Here is a 14,275-nt window from a genome sequence, read left to right on the forward strand (position 1 = left end):
TGTCATTTTCCTAAGTCGTTCTTTGTGGTACCTGACCACACGATTGGACAGTAGTCCAGGTGCCACAAAACTAGGGTCTGAAGGACCTGCCTTGTTGATAGCATTGTTAAGAAGGAAGAGCAGCACTTTAATAAGGACACACCTCTCCCCATCGTAGCTACTGTTGCATCAATATGTTTTGACCAGGACAGTTTACAATCCAGGGTTATGTCCTCAACTTGCTCAATTTTCACATTATTCATTACAATATTTAGTTGAGGATTAAGGTTTAGTGAATGATTTGTCCCAAATACAATGCTTTTAATATTTGGGACTAACTTGTTTCTTGACACCCATTCTGAACCTGACTGCAGCTTAGTTAAGTGTTGCAGTGATTTCACTTGCTGTTGAAGCTGATGTGTGGAGTCATCAGCAAACATAGACACACTGGATTTACTCAGAGCCAATGGCAGGTCATTAGTAAAGATTGAAAACAGTAAAGGGGTCTAGACAGCTGCCCTGGGGAATGCCCGACTCTACCTTGATTATGTTGGAGAGGCTTCCATTGAGGAACACCCTCTGTGTTCTGTTAGACGGGTAACTTTCCATCCACAATATAGCAGGGGATGTAAAGCAGTAGATTATGATCAATCATGTCAAAAGCTGCACTGAAGTCTAACAAAACAGCTCCCACAATCGTTTTATTATAAATATATCTCATCCAATCATCAGTAATTTGTGTAAGTGCCGTCCGCACATGTTGAATACCCTTCCCTATAACCGTGTTGACAATCTGTTGTTCATTTGTTTACTCAAAGGTTGGTAAGGCAGCTGAGCCAGTAAAGGGTGCTTTGCTATTCTTGGCCTGAGGACACACGTTCCTGTAGGCTTAGGTGCTTCCTTAACTAGCGGTATGGTGGCTCCTTCAGTATGTGTAGGAGTTCTGGATGATGATGTCTCTGAAGAAGGGGAACCAGTCTCTGCACAAGCAGGCGAAGTAGATGTATCCAGGGTAAAATGACTCCTTCTGGTGTGTGGCCCCGGCCTTGATGATGTGGAGGGCAGCATCGCTGGCTGGGTAGGCCGTGTTGGTATATCCTCTGGAGGTGGCATAGAACAATGTAAAGACCTCTGTGATTGCCAACAATGATTTTGCCACCAAATACTAAGTCATGTTTTGCAGAGGGGTCAAATACTTATTTCCCTTATTAAAATGCAAATCAATTTATAAAATTTTTCACGTGTTTTTCTGGATTTTTTTGTTGTTTGTCACATTCTGACCTTAGTTCTTTTGTTATGTCTTTGTTTTAGTATGGTCAGGGTGTGAGTTGGGTGGGTTGTCTATGTTAGAAAATCAAAGAAAAACGATTTCTGTGTTTGGCCTGGTATGGTTCTCAATCAGAGGAAGCTGTCAATCGTTGTCCCTGATTGAGAACCATATTTAGGGAGCCTGTTATCTATTGTGTTTCGTGGGTGATTATTTTCTGTTTTCTGTTGTGTGTCTGCACCAGCCAGAACTGTTTTCGGTCGTTTCTCTATGGTATTTTTGTTATTTCCGTGTTTATTTTAATAAATATGGACACATACCACGCTGCACCTTGGGTCCTCACCTTCTTACACCAACAATGGCCGTTACATTGTTATTCTGTCTCTCACTGTTCAAATAAACCTACCATTAAAACTATAGACTGATCATTTCTTTGTCAGTGGGCAAACATACAAAATCAGCAGGGGATCAAATACTTTTTTCCCTCACTGTAAATGCTTTAATCAGGACTCCATCTGAAATAGCCTATTCCCTATATAGTGCAGTACTAGGTGCAATTTCAAATGCACACCAGGTTCTCAATGGTTTGAATAAAGGTTGCAGAATAAAATAACGACACATTGGTAAGATCTACATGATACCTACTGTAATGTTTTACCTTAACTCCCCATTACACTTTAACTAAGACCTACATGATACCTACTGTAATGTTTTACCTCAACTCCCCATTACACTTTAACTAAGACCTACATGATACCTACTGTAATGTTTTACCTCAACTCCCCATTACACTTTAACTAAGACCTACATGATACCTACTGTAATGTTTTACCTCAACTCCCCATTACACTTTAACTAAGACCTACATGATACCTACTGTAATGTTTTACCTCAACTCCCCATTACACTTTAACTAAGACCTACATGATACCTACTGTAATGTTTTACCTCAACTCCCCATTACACTTTAACTAAGACCTACTATAAATGCAGCAGTTACTGACCCATCAGAAATATATACCATTACATAATCACTCAATACAACTCATTCATGTTGTTTCTCTTGAGTGACCAGTCATTCAACATCACAAGCACAACCAGTCTTGATGTCATGAATCTATTCAGAAGAGAGGAGAGTTGTAGAATACAAATCTCTTATTCTGTTGAAAACCCAAGTGGCTCCAGTGACTAACCTGATTTTGTCCATGGCTTAGTCTGTGTCTATCAGGCCCAGTGTGGTGTTGGTCAGAGACACATTGCTGCGCTGCATGGCTAGCTCATGCTGCATGGAACCAAAGAAACCGTTCACTGCAAACTTGGTGGCCGCGTAGGGCCCCACAAAAGGAGTGGTTATCTTACCTGTAGAGGAGAGAGGTGAGAGAAAGGTGGTGAGTTCACACAGTATGCACAGTGCTTGTCTGAGTACTTCAGAATGAGAAGAACAGGATTTTACATTTTATTCTCCCTATAAGGATTACTAGTGCAGTTGCATCTGTATAATACTATATGTGTAAGACTATCTGTATAAGACTGTATCTGTATAATATTATCTGTATAAGACTGTATCTATATAATGCTATCTGTATAATGCTATCTGTATAACACTATATATATAAGACTGCAATTGTATAAGACTGTATCTATATAATGCTATCTGTATAAGACTGTATCTATATAATGCTATCTGTATAAGACTATCTGTATAAGACTGTATCTATATAATGCTATCTGTATAAGACTGTATCTATATAATGCTATCTGTATAAGACTATCTATATAAGACTGTATCTGTATAAGACTGTATCTGTATAATACTGTATGTATAAGACTATATCTGTATAAGACAATCTATATAAGACAATCTATATAAGACTATCTGTATAAGACTGTATCTATATAATGCTATCTGTATAATGCTATCTGTATAACACTATATATATATATATATGACATGTCCCCTGTCACATACAGAGCCTTCTGAGCCCCCAGGCTTGTGCAGTTTGCTGCCACCTACAGGACAGAGGGAGCAATGACACACTGGTACAGAGGCTGTCAATATCTATCTGGTCATCATGAGACAGTAGAAAGGATAGAAGTTCATAGTCAGTCAGTCAGTCAGTCAGTCAGTCAGTCAGTCAGTCAGTCAGTCAGTCAGACAGACAGACAGACAGACAGACAGACAGACAGACAGACAGACAGACAGACAGACAGACAGACAGACAGACAGACAGACAGACAGACAGACAGACAGACAGACAGACAGACAGACAGACAGAGAAACTGACACAGACAGACATACAGACACAGAAACTGACACAGATAGACATACAGACACAGAAACTGACACAGATAGACAAAGAGACCAACACAGACAGAACCTCAAACCTTCTGTAAGGCGTACTCCCTCCTGGCCGTGATGACGACCTGGGCGCCCATCTTGGCATGGTGGTATGCCACCTGTTCTCCGATGCCTGTGCTGGCCCCAGTCACCAGCACCCTGGCACAACGAACAGACTGAGGGGAAGGACAGACGGACAGACAGGCAGTCAGTCAGGCAGTGTGGGGTGAGAAAGACTACTGATGGAGAAGGAAGATCACATGATCACTGAGACTAAAATAAAATAGAGGTGTTTTAAGGTTAAACACAAATTTGCGTAAAATACTTAATTGTCATCATGATGATCACATACTATTAAATACTGAACAAAAATATAAATGCAACATGTAAAGCGTTGGTCCTATGTTTCATGAGCTGAAAAACATGTATATTGTTGGTCCTATGTTTCATGAGCTGAAAAACATGTATATTGTTGGTCCTATGTTTCATGAGCTGAAATACATGTAGAGTGTTGGTCCTATGTTTCATGAGCTGAAATACATGTAGAGTGTTGGTCCTATGTTTCATGAGCTGAAATACATGTAGAGTGTTGGTCCTATGTTTCATGAGCTGAAATACATGTAGAGTGTTGGTCCTATGTTTCATGAGCTGAAAAACATGTATATTGTTGGTCCTATGTTTCATGAGCTGAAATACATGTAGAGTGTTGGTCCTATGTTTCATGAGCTGAAATACATGTAGAGTGTTGGTCCTATGTTTCATGAGCTGAAATACATGTAGAGTGTTGGTCCTATGTTTCATGAGCTGAAATACATGTAGAGTGTTGGTCCTATGTTTCATGCGATGAAATACATGTAAAGTGTTGGTCCCATGTTTCATGAGCTGAAATAAAAGATCCCAGAAATGTTCCATACACACAAAAAGCATTTTTCCTTTGCCACAATAATCTATCCACCTGATAGGTGTGGCATATCAAGAAGCTGATTAAACAGCATGATCATTACACAGGTGTAACTTGTGCTGGGGACAATAAAAGGCCACTCTAAAATGTGCAGTTTTATCACACAACACAATGCCACAGATGTCTCAAGTTTTGAGGGTGAGTGCAATTGGCATGCTGACTCCAGGAATGTCCACCAAAGCTGTTGCCAGAGAATTGAATGTTAATTCCTCTACCACAAGCCGCCTCAAACAATGTTTTAGAGAGTTTGGAAGTACGTTCAATCAGCCTCACAACCGCAGGCCACGTGTATGGTGTTGTGTGGGCGAGTGGTTTGTTGATGTCAACATTGTGAACACAGTGCCCCATGGTGGCGGTGGAGTTATGGTGAGGGCAGGAATAAGGTAGCATATCCTACTAATTTGAGTGTCCCGGATATTTATTTACTATGTTACGTCTACCCCTGAGTCTAGGTTGCACTACTATCATAGCACAGCACACGGTGTATGCTGGTAACATTGTGGGAGGCAAGCCGTCTGGAGAGACTATGTATGGACTGATTACATAAAAGGCAATAAATACATAGCTGCACCGGGGACGGTCAAAGTAACTTATGTTGATATCAGGGTAAGATATGAAAAATTAAGATAAGATTTGTCATATCAAGAACTTGGGACTATAAAGATGATCTACAAAAAGATGATTAGGAGTTCATTGGCTTTAAAGTTCCAAACCCTCATTGGTTTAAATGGTGTCAGGAATTTTATATTGTATTCTTTTTAATGAATTGGGGTATTTAGAGTTGTATATAGGTAGAGAATATGGTACAGAACAAGGCTATGTCAATAACTCAATTTGCAATTAGAACTTTCTAGTCCCAAATTCTCAATGACAAATTAAGATAAGAAATTAAGTGTTATACTGTAACACATTAAGTTTAAATATGATCCATAAGTTGTAGATCCTGACCTTATTTCACACTCAGTTATGTCTGCCCTAAAATAGACAGATCTGCCCAATGGCCACATCTGCAAACCCTTCAAATCTACCATGTCTCCACAGTCCAATCCAGTCTATATATTATATTGGGTGTCTGCAGTCATTAAGTGACTAATGTCCATTGTGGATTGAAACTGTTCAAGAACTCAGGTTAAATTGAATTGACAAAGTGAGTGGTGTCCCATTTGATGTCATCAAAGTTGTTTTCTGATTATATTGTAAATGATGACAATAGTTAAATCTAGTGCATTAAATCTTAATTTAGTTTTAAAACTTGTAATGGAAAAAGCTAATAGTACACTGGGAAATTAAAATTACATCAATTTCCTGGATGGGGGGAATCTAAACGAACAAGAACATTAAATGAGCTAAAAAGGTGTGTTGTCTGTCTGTCCTATGGAGCACTGTTGTCTGCCTGTCCTACAGAGCACTGTTGTCTGCCTGTCCTACAGAGCACTGTTGTCTGCCTGTCCTACAGAGCACTGTTGTCTGCCTGTCCTATGGAGCACTGTTGTCTGCCTGTCCTATGGAGCACTGTTGTCTGCCTGTCCTATGGAGCACTGTTGTCTGCTTGTCCTACAGAGCACTGTTGTCTGCCTGTCCTATGGAGCACTGTTGTCTGCCTGTCCTATGGAGCACTGTTGTCTGCCTGTCCTACAGAGCACTGTTGCCTGCCTGTCCTATGGAGCACTGTTGTCTGCCTGTCCTATGGAGCACTGTTGTCTGCCTGTCCTATGGAGCACTGTTGTCTGCCTGTCCTACAGAGCACTGTTGTCTGCCTGTCCTATGGAGCACTGTTGTCTGCCTGTCCTATGGAGCACTGTTGTCTGCCTGTCCTATGGAGCACTGTTGTCTGCCTGTCCTACAGAGCACTGTTGTCTGCCTGTCCTATGGAGCACTGTTGTCTGCCTGTCCTATGGAGCACTGTTGTCTGCCTGTCCTATGGAGCACTGTTGTCTGCCTGTCCTACAGAGCACTGTTGTCTGCCTGTCCTATGGAGCACTGTTGTCTGCCTGTCCTATGGAGCACTGTTGTCTACCTGTCCTATGGAGCACTGTTGTCTGCCTGTCCTATGGGGGCACTGTTGTCTGCCTGTCCTATGGAGCACTGTTGTCTGCCTGTCCTACAGAGCACTGTTGTCTGCCTGTCCTATGGAGCACTGTTGTCTGCCTGTCCTATGGAGCACTGTTGTCTGCCTGTCCTATGGAGCACTGTTGTCTGCCTGTCCTACAGAGCACTGTTGTCTGCCTGTCCTACAGAGCACTGTTGTCTGCCTGTCCTATGGAGCACTGTTGTCTGCCTGTCCTATGGAGCACTGTTGTCTGCCTGTCCTATGGAGCACTGTTGTCTGCCTGTCCTATGGGGGCACTGTTGTCTGCCTGTCCTATGGAGCACTGTTGTCTGCCTGTTCTATGGAGCACTGTTGTCCGCCTGTCCTATGGAACACTGTTTGAGGACTCACCTGGATCAAACGTGTCTCTCCAGAGGACTGCCATCAGACAAACGGCAAAAATTAAAAATATTGTCTTCAGCGGGACCTGCATAACAATGTTGACTTCTATTCAGTGTCGCAGGTGATGCTCAGGTAAGACACGTGACTTTAATTGGTAAAACAATTTTGTGCCGGTGCCAATATCCTAATTCATCGAACTGTAAAAACAAACCAGTCCCGTAAGGTTATTCTAAAAACTCCATCAAGTTCTGTAAAGCATGCTTGATCACACTGCTGCAAGGTACGGACAAAGTGGTTCTTGCCTTCCACCTCATATATATTGTAGCCCTAGCCTACCGCTTGTCTTGCCTTAAAGGGGCAGCGACACTTGGACACCAGCCATGTAAGTTGGCACATACAGTTGAAGTCGGAAGTTTACATACACCTTAGCCAAATAAATTTCAACTCAGTTTTTCACAATTCCTGACACTTAATCCTAGTAAAAATTCCCTGTCTTAGGTCAGTTAGGATCACCACTTTATTTTAAGAATGTGAAATGTCAGAATAATAGTAGAGATAATTATTTATTTCAGCTTTTATTTCTTTCATCACATACCCAGTGGGTCAGAAGTTGACATACACTCAGTTAGTATTTGGTAGCATTGCCTTTAAATTGTTTAACTTGGGTCAAACATTTCGGGTAGCCTTCCACAATAAGTTGGATGAATTTTGGCCCATTCCTCCAGACAGAGCTGGTGTAACTAAGCCTCCTTGCTCGCACACACTTTTTCAGTTCTGCCCACAAATTTTCTATAAGATTGAGGTCAGGGCTTTGTGATGGCCACTCCAGTACCTTGACTTTGTTGTCCTTAAGCCATTTTGCCACAACTTTGGAAGTATGCTCATTGTCCATTTGGAAGACCCATTTCCAACCAAGCTTTAACTTCCTGACTGATATCTTGATTTGATTTGGATCTCTTTTAGTCCCCATTTGGACTAATCTTCCAAGAGTCCTTAAACATTAAAATACAATTTATAATACAAACACATTTTCACATATAACATACTATTATAAACATACATAATATAATAACACAATGACCCAATAAATACTCAATCTAAAAATTATTTGATTCTTCATCTACTATAGTCCCACAACATTTCTATGTATTATACTTAAATCGTCTTAAAATAATGTTGACATTTATATATTGAAAGGTTTCTAGTTTGCTCAGTTAATTTATTCAATTTCTTTATTGCTCTAAATCGAAATGTTATTTTGCCTATTTCTCTTTTCTGTCTGGATAACGCATAGATGGTGGACAATCTATACCTAGTATTTACGGAATGTCTGTCTCTTACCAACTGAATACCGTTGTGAATAGAACTTGGCCATTTTAAATTATGTATATTATGAAATAAAATCAGTATGTTTTTTTTCAATTATCTTGTCGATTGATGACCAACTAAGAACATTGCGCATGACTGCAACAGACAAACCATATCTCCGCCTTAAAACAATCCTTGCTGCTTTGTTCTGTGCATTCTGCAGCCTCCTAACCTCACTTGATGATGCATTTCCCCAGACCACAGAACAGTAGTTCACCTGACTCTCAATTAATGCTTGTGTTATTTGCTGAATAATTTTTCCTGGTAAATATTTAGCTATCCTTCTGTTATATATATATACAGTGCCTTGCGAAAGTATTCGGCCCCCTTGAACTTTGCGACCTTTTGCCACATTTCAGGCTTCAAACATAAAGATATAAAACTGTATTTTTTTGTGAAGAATCAACAACAAGTGGGACACAATCATGAAGTGGAACGACATTTATTGGATATTTCAAACTTTTTTAACAAATCAAAAACTGAAAAATTGGGCGTGCAAAATTATTCAGCCCCTTTACTTTCAGTGCAGCAAACTCTCTCCAGAAGTTCAGTGAGGATCTCTGAATGATCCAATGTTGACCTAAATGACTAATGATGATAAATACAATCCACCTGTGTGTAATCGAGTCTCCGTATAAATGCACCTGCACTGTGATAGTATCAGAGGTCCGTCAAAAGCGCAGAGAGCATCATGAAGAACAAGGAACACACCAGGCAGGTCCGAGATACTGCTGTGAAGAAGTTTAAAGCCGGATTTGGATACAAAAATATTTCCCAAGCTTTAAACATCCCAAGGAGCACTGTGCAAGCGATAATATTGAAATGGAAGGAGTATCAGACCACTGCAAATCTACCAAGACCTGGCCGTCCCTCTAAACTTTCAGCTCATACAAGGAGAAGACTGATCAGAGATGCAGCCAAGAGGCCCATGATCACTCTGGATGAACTGCAGAGGTCTACAGCTGAGGTGGGAGACTCTGTCCATAGGACAACAATCAGTCGTATATTGCACAAATCTGGCCTTTATGGAAGAGTGGCAAGAAGAAAGCCATTTCTTAAAGATATCCATAAAAAGTGTAGTTTAAAGTTTGCCACAAGCCACCTGGGAGACACACCAAACGTGGAAGAAGGTGCTCTGGTCAGATTAAACCAAAATTGAACTTTTTGGCAACAATGCAAAATGTTATGTTTGGCGTAAAAGCAACACAGCTCATCACCCTGAACACACCATGCCCACTGTCAAACATGGTGGTGGCAGCATCATGGTTTGGGCCTGCTTTTCTTCAGCAGGGACAGGGAAGATGGTTAAAATTGATGGGAAGATGGATGGAGCCAAATACAGGACCATTCTGGAAGAAAACCTGATGGAGTCTGCAAAAGACCTGAGACTGGGATGGAGATTTGTCTTCCAACAAGACAATGATCCAAAACATAAAGCAAAATCTACAATGGAATGGTTCAAAAATAAACATATCCAGGTGTTAGAATGGCCAAGTCAAAGTCCAGACCTGAATACAATCGAGAATCTGTGGAAAGAACTGAAAACTGCTGTTCACAAATGCTCTCCATCCAACCTCACTGAGCTCGAGCTGTTTTGCAAGGAGGAATGGGAATAAATGTCAGTCTCTCGATGTGCAAAACTGATAGAGACACACCCCAAGCGACTTACAGCTGTAATCGCAGCAAAAGGTGGCGCTACAAAGTATTAACTTAAGGGGGCTGAATAATTTTGCACGCCCAATTTTTCAGTTTTCGATTTGTTAAAAAAGTTTGAAATATCCAATAAATGTCGTTCCACTTCATGATTGTGTCCCACTTGTTGTTGATTCTTCACAAAAAAATACAGTTTTATATCTTTATGTTTGAAGCCTGAAATGTGGCAAAAGGTCACAAAGTTCAAGGGGGCCGAATACTTTCGCAAGGCACTGTATATATATATATATATATATATATATATATATATTTTTTTTTTACAAAGATTAGTTATTTGAGACTACCATGATAAGCAGTTTTCTAGCTGCACTCCCAATAGGTTGGTTTCTGCCACTTCTTTAATTTGTACTCCTCCCATACTTAATTGTATCCCATGCTGTTTTGGCCTTTTCCTAGTTGAACAGACCAACATAACTTTGGTTTTCTTGGTGTTTAAAACAAGTTTGTTTTGGCAAACCCACTCCTTGATATTCTCCAAATCTCCTTGTAAAGCTGGCTGTACCTGTTGAACCGATTGTCTTGCTGCATAAATTGTAGTGTCATCTGCAAATATAGTAGCTTGAGTTTCAGCTAAGGCATAGGGAAGATCGTTGGTATATATTAAATAAAGAAGTGGCCCAAGGCAGCTGCCCTGCGGTATTCCACAGTTTAACACACGAGGGGAAGAAAATTAACCATTGATATAGGTGGACTGTTTCCTGTCAGTTAGATATGACTGTACCCAATTCAATGCTACCTCCTTAAAACCATAATGCATTAATTTTGTCAAAATGATTTCATGATCGACTAAATCAAATGCTGCACTGAAATCTAAAAATAGTACACCCACAAACTTGCCATTATTCATAGCATTGAACCACTGGTCAGTCATGTCAACCAATGCAGTGGTAGTGGAATGGTTTTTGCGATAAGCATGCTGATTGGCTGTAATCAGATCATTATTTTCCATGTACTCCCACATTTCTCTACTCACAATACCCACCAATATCTTATTGAGTGTAGGGAGTAGACTAATTGGTCGACTATTGGCAGGAGTAATGTGTTCTTTGCAGTCTTTCGGAATAGGACAAAGTTTCGCATGCTACCATACATTTGCAAACATCCCCTTTTCAAGTGACCAATTAAATATGTGTCTCAGTGGAACTGCAATCTGGGGAGCAGCACAGCGAAGCAAAAAATTGTCCATAAGACCATAACCTGATTTACCATCAGGTAATGATTTCAATAGGTTTAACACCTCCACTGACACCGTTTGTAGACTAAAATAGCAGATCTTGTTGCTCATAATATGATCATCATTCCATTGGGCAATAGCTTGTTTGGAAGAATGTATGTTTACATTGTTGCTCAGTAATTACATTTTCTTTGTAGAAAAATCTGCAAAATGATTGGCAATATCAACAGGTTTTGTTATTATTCTCCTGTCAACCTCCACACTAGATGGGCATGATGAAATAGATGTACCAAGTAAGCCCTTAACTGTGTTCCATACCTTTTTAGAATCATTTTTACAATCAATAAACACATTGTTGTAAAATTACGTAATGTTCTATAATTCTGTTAATCAATTTCCAATTTTGACTTGAGATGCTGCTTCAATATATCCACTTAATTTTCCTACCTCATGATGCCATCTATTTTGTGAAGTGCCCCAGTCCCTCCGTCAGCACTCCCACAACATGATGCTGCCACCCCCGTGCTTCACGATTGGGATGGAATTCTTCGGCTTGCAAGCGTCCCCCTTATTCCTCTAGACCAGAGGAATAAGGGGGAGAAAAAGTACGATCTTTGTTCCCATGTGCAGTTGCAAACCGTAGTCTGGCGTGTTTATGGTGGATTTGGAGCAGTGGCTTCTTCCTTGTTGAGTGGCCTTTCGGGTTATGTCGATATAGGACTCGTTTTACTGTGGATATAGATACTTTTGTACCTGTTTCCTCCAGCATCTTCACAAGGTCCTTTGCTTTTGTTCTGGGATTGATTTGCAATTTTTGCACCAAAGTACATTCATCTCTAGGAGACAGAACGCATCTCCTTCCTGAGCGGTATGACGGCTGCGTGGTCCCATGGTGTTTATACTTGCGTACTGTTGTTTGTACAGATGAACGTGGTACCTTCAGGCGTTTGGAAATTGCTCCCAAGAAGGTCTACAATTATTTTTTCTGAGGTCTTGGCTGATTTCTTTTGATTTTCCCATGATGTCAAGCAAAGAGGCACTGAGTTTGAAGGTAGGCCTTGAAATATATCCACAGGTACACCTCCAATTGACTCAAATTATGTCAATTAGCCTATCAGAAGCTTCTAAAGCCATTACATAATTTTCTGGAACTTTCCAAGCTGTTTAAAGGCACAGTCAACTTAGTGTATGTAAACTTCTGACCCATTTGAATTGTGATACAGTGAATTATAAAGGAAATAATCTGTCTGTAAAACATTTGTTGGAAAAATTACTTCTGTTATGCACAAAGTAGATGTCCTAACCGACTTGCCAAAACTATAGTTTGTTAACGAGAAATGTATGGAATGGTTGAAAAACTAGTTTTAATGACTCCAACCTAAGTGTATGTAAACTTCAGACTGTATACAGTACCAGTCAAAATGTTAGGAGACACCTACTCATTGAAGAGTTTTTCTTTATTTTTACTCTTTTCTACATTGTAGAATAACAGTGAAGACATCAGCACTATGAAATAACACATGTGGAATCATGTAGTAACCAAAAAAGTGTTAAACAAATCACAATATATTTTATATTTAGGCACCCTTTGCCTTGATGTCAACTTTGCACACTCTTGGCATTCTCTCAACCAGCTTCATGAGGTAGTCACCTGGAATGCATTTCAATTAACAGGTGTGCCTTGTGGAATTTCTTTCCTTCTTAATGTGTTTGAGCCAATCATTTGTGTTGTGACAAGGTAGGGGTGGTATACAGAAGATAACCCTATTTGGTAAAAGACCAAATCCATTTTATGGCAAGAACAGCTCAAATAAGCAAATAGAAATGACAGTCCACCATTATTTTAAGACATGAATGTCAGTCATTTCAGAAACTTTCAAGAACTTTCAAAGTTTCTTCAAGTGCAGTTGCAAAAACTATCAAGCTCTATGATGAAACTGGTTCTCATGAGGACCGCCACAGGAAAAGAAGACCCACAGTTACATCTGCTGCAGAGGATACGTTCATTAGAGTTACCAGCCTCAGAAATTGTAGTCCAAATAAATGCTTCACAGAGTTTAAGTAACAGACTCATTTCAACATCAACTGTTCAGAGACTCAGAGACTGCGTGAATCAGGCCGTCATGGTCAAATTGCTACAAAGAAAGCACTACTAAAGGACACCAATAAGAGACTTACTTGGGCCAAGAAACATGAGCAATGAACATTAGACTGGTGGAAATCTGTCCTTTGGTCTGATAAGTACACATTTTAGATTTTTGAATCCAACCACAGTGTCTTTGTGAGACGCAGAGTAGGTGAACGGATGATCTCCATTCCCATTGTGAAGCATAGAAGAGGAGGTGTGACAGACACTGTCTGTGATTTATTTAGAATTCAAGGCACACTTAACCAGCATAGCTACCATAGCATTCTGCAGCGATACACCATCCCATTTGGTTTGCGCTTTGGGGGACTATCATTTGTTTTTCAAAAGGACAATGACCCAACACACCTCTAGGCTGTGTAAGGGCTATTTCACCAAGAAGGAGAGTGATGGAGTGCTGCATCAGATGACCTGGCCTCCACGGTCACCCGACCTCAACCCAATTGAGGTGGTTTAGGATGAGTTGGACCGCAGAGTGAAGGAAAAGCATCCAACAAGTCCTCAGCATATGTTGGAACTCCTTCAAGACTGTTGGAAAAGCATTCCAGGTGAAACTGGTTGAGAGAATGCCAAGAGTGTGCAAAGTTGTCATCAAGGCAAAGGGTGCCTACTTTGAAGAATATAAAATATATTTTGATTTGTTTAACTTTTTTGGTTACTACATGGTTCCATACGTGTTATTTCATAGTTTGATGTCTCCACTATTATTCTACAATGTAGAAAATAGTGAAAAATAAAATAAAATAAAATAAAAAACCTTTGAATGAGTAGGTGTGTCCAAACTTTTGACTGGTACTGCATGTATAATTATTTTTTAATGTCAGATAGGCAAATACACAATGTAATTGTATGCCCGCTTCCTTATACTCATTCTACTTCTCCCTCTCGCCATATTCTC

General features: G+C 40.1%; 1 pseudogene; it reads right to left on the minus strand.

Annotated features, from left to right (window-relative positions):
* LOC149982145 (hydroxysteroid 11-beta-dehydrogenase 1-like protein) lies at positions 1 to 10,928 on the minus strand (annotated as a pseudogene).
* Positions 10,929 to 14,275: the final 3,347 nt, after the last annotated feature.

Source organism: Oncorhynchus mykiss, chromosome 8 (genome assembly GCF_057628025.1).
Source record: "Oncorhynchus mykiss isolate SJ-2025 chromosome 8, ASM5762802v1, whole genome shotgun sequence".
NCBI classification, from domain to species: Eukaryota; Metazoa; Chordata; class Actinopteri; order Salmoniformes; family Salmonidae; genus Oncorhynchus; species Oncorhynchus mykiss.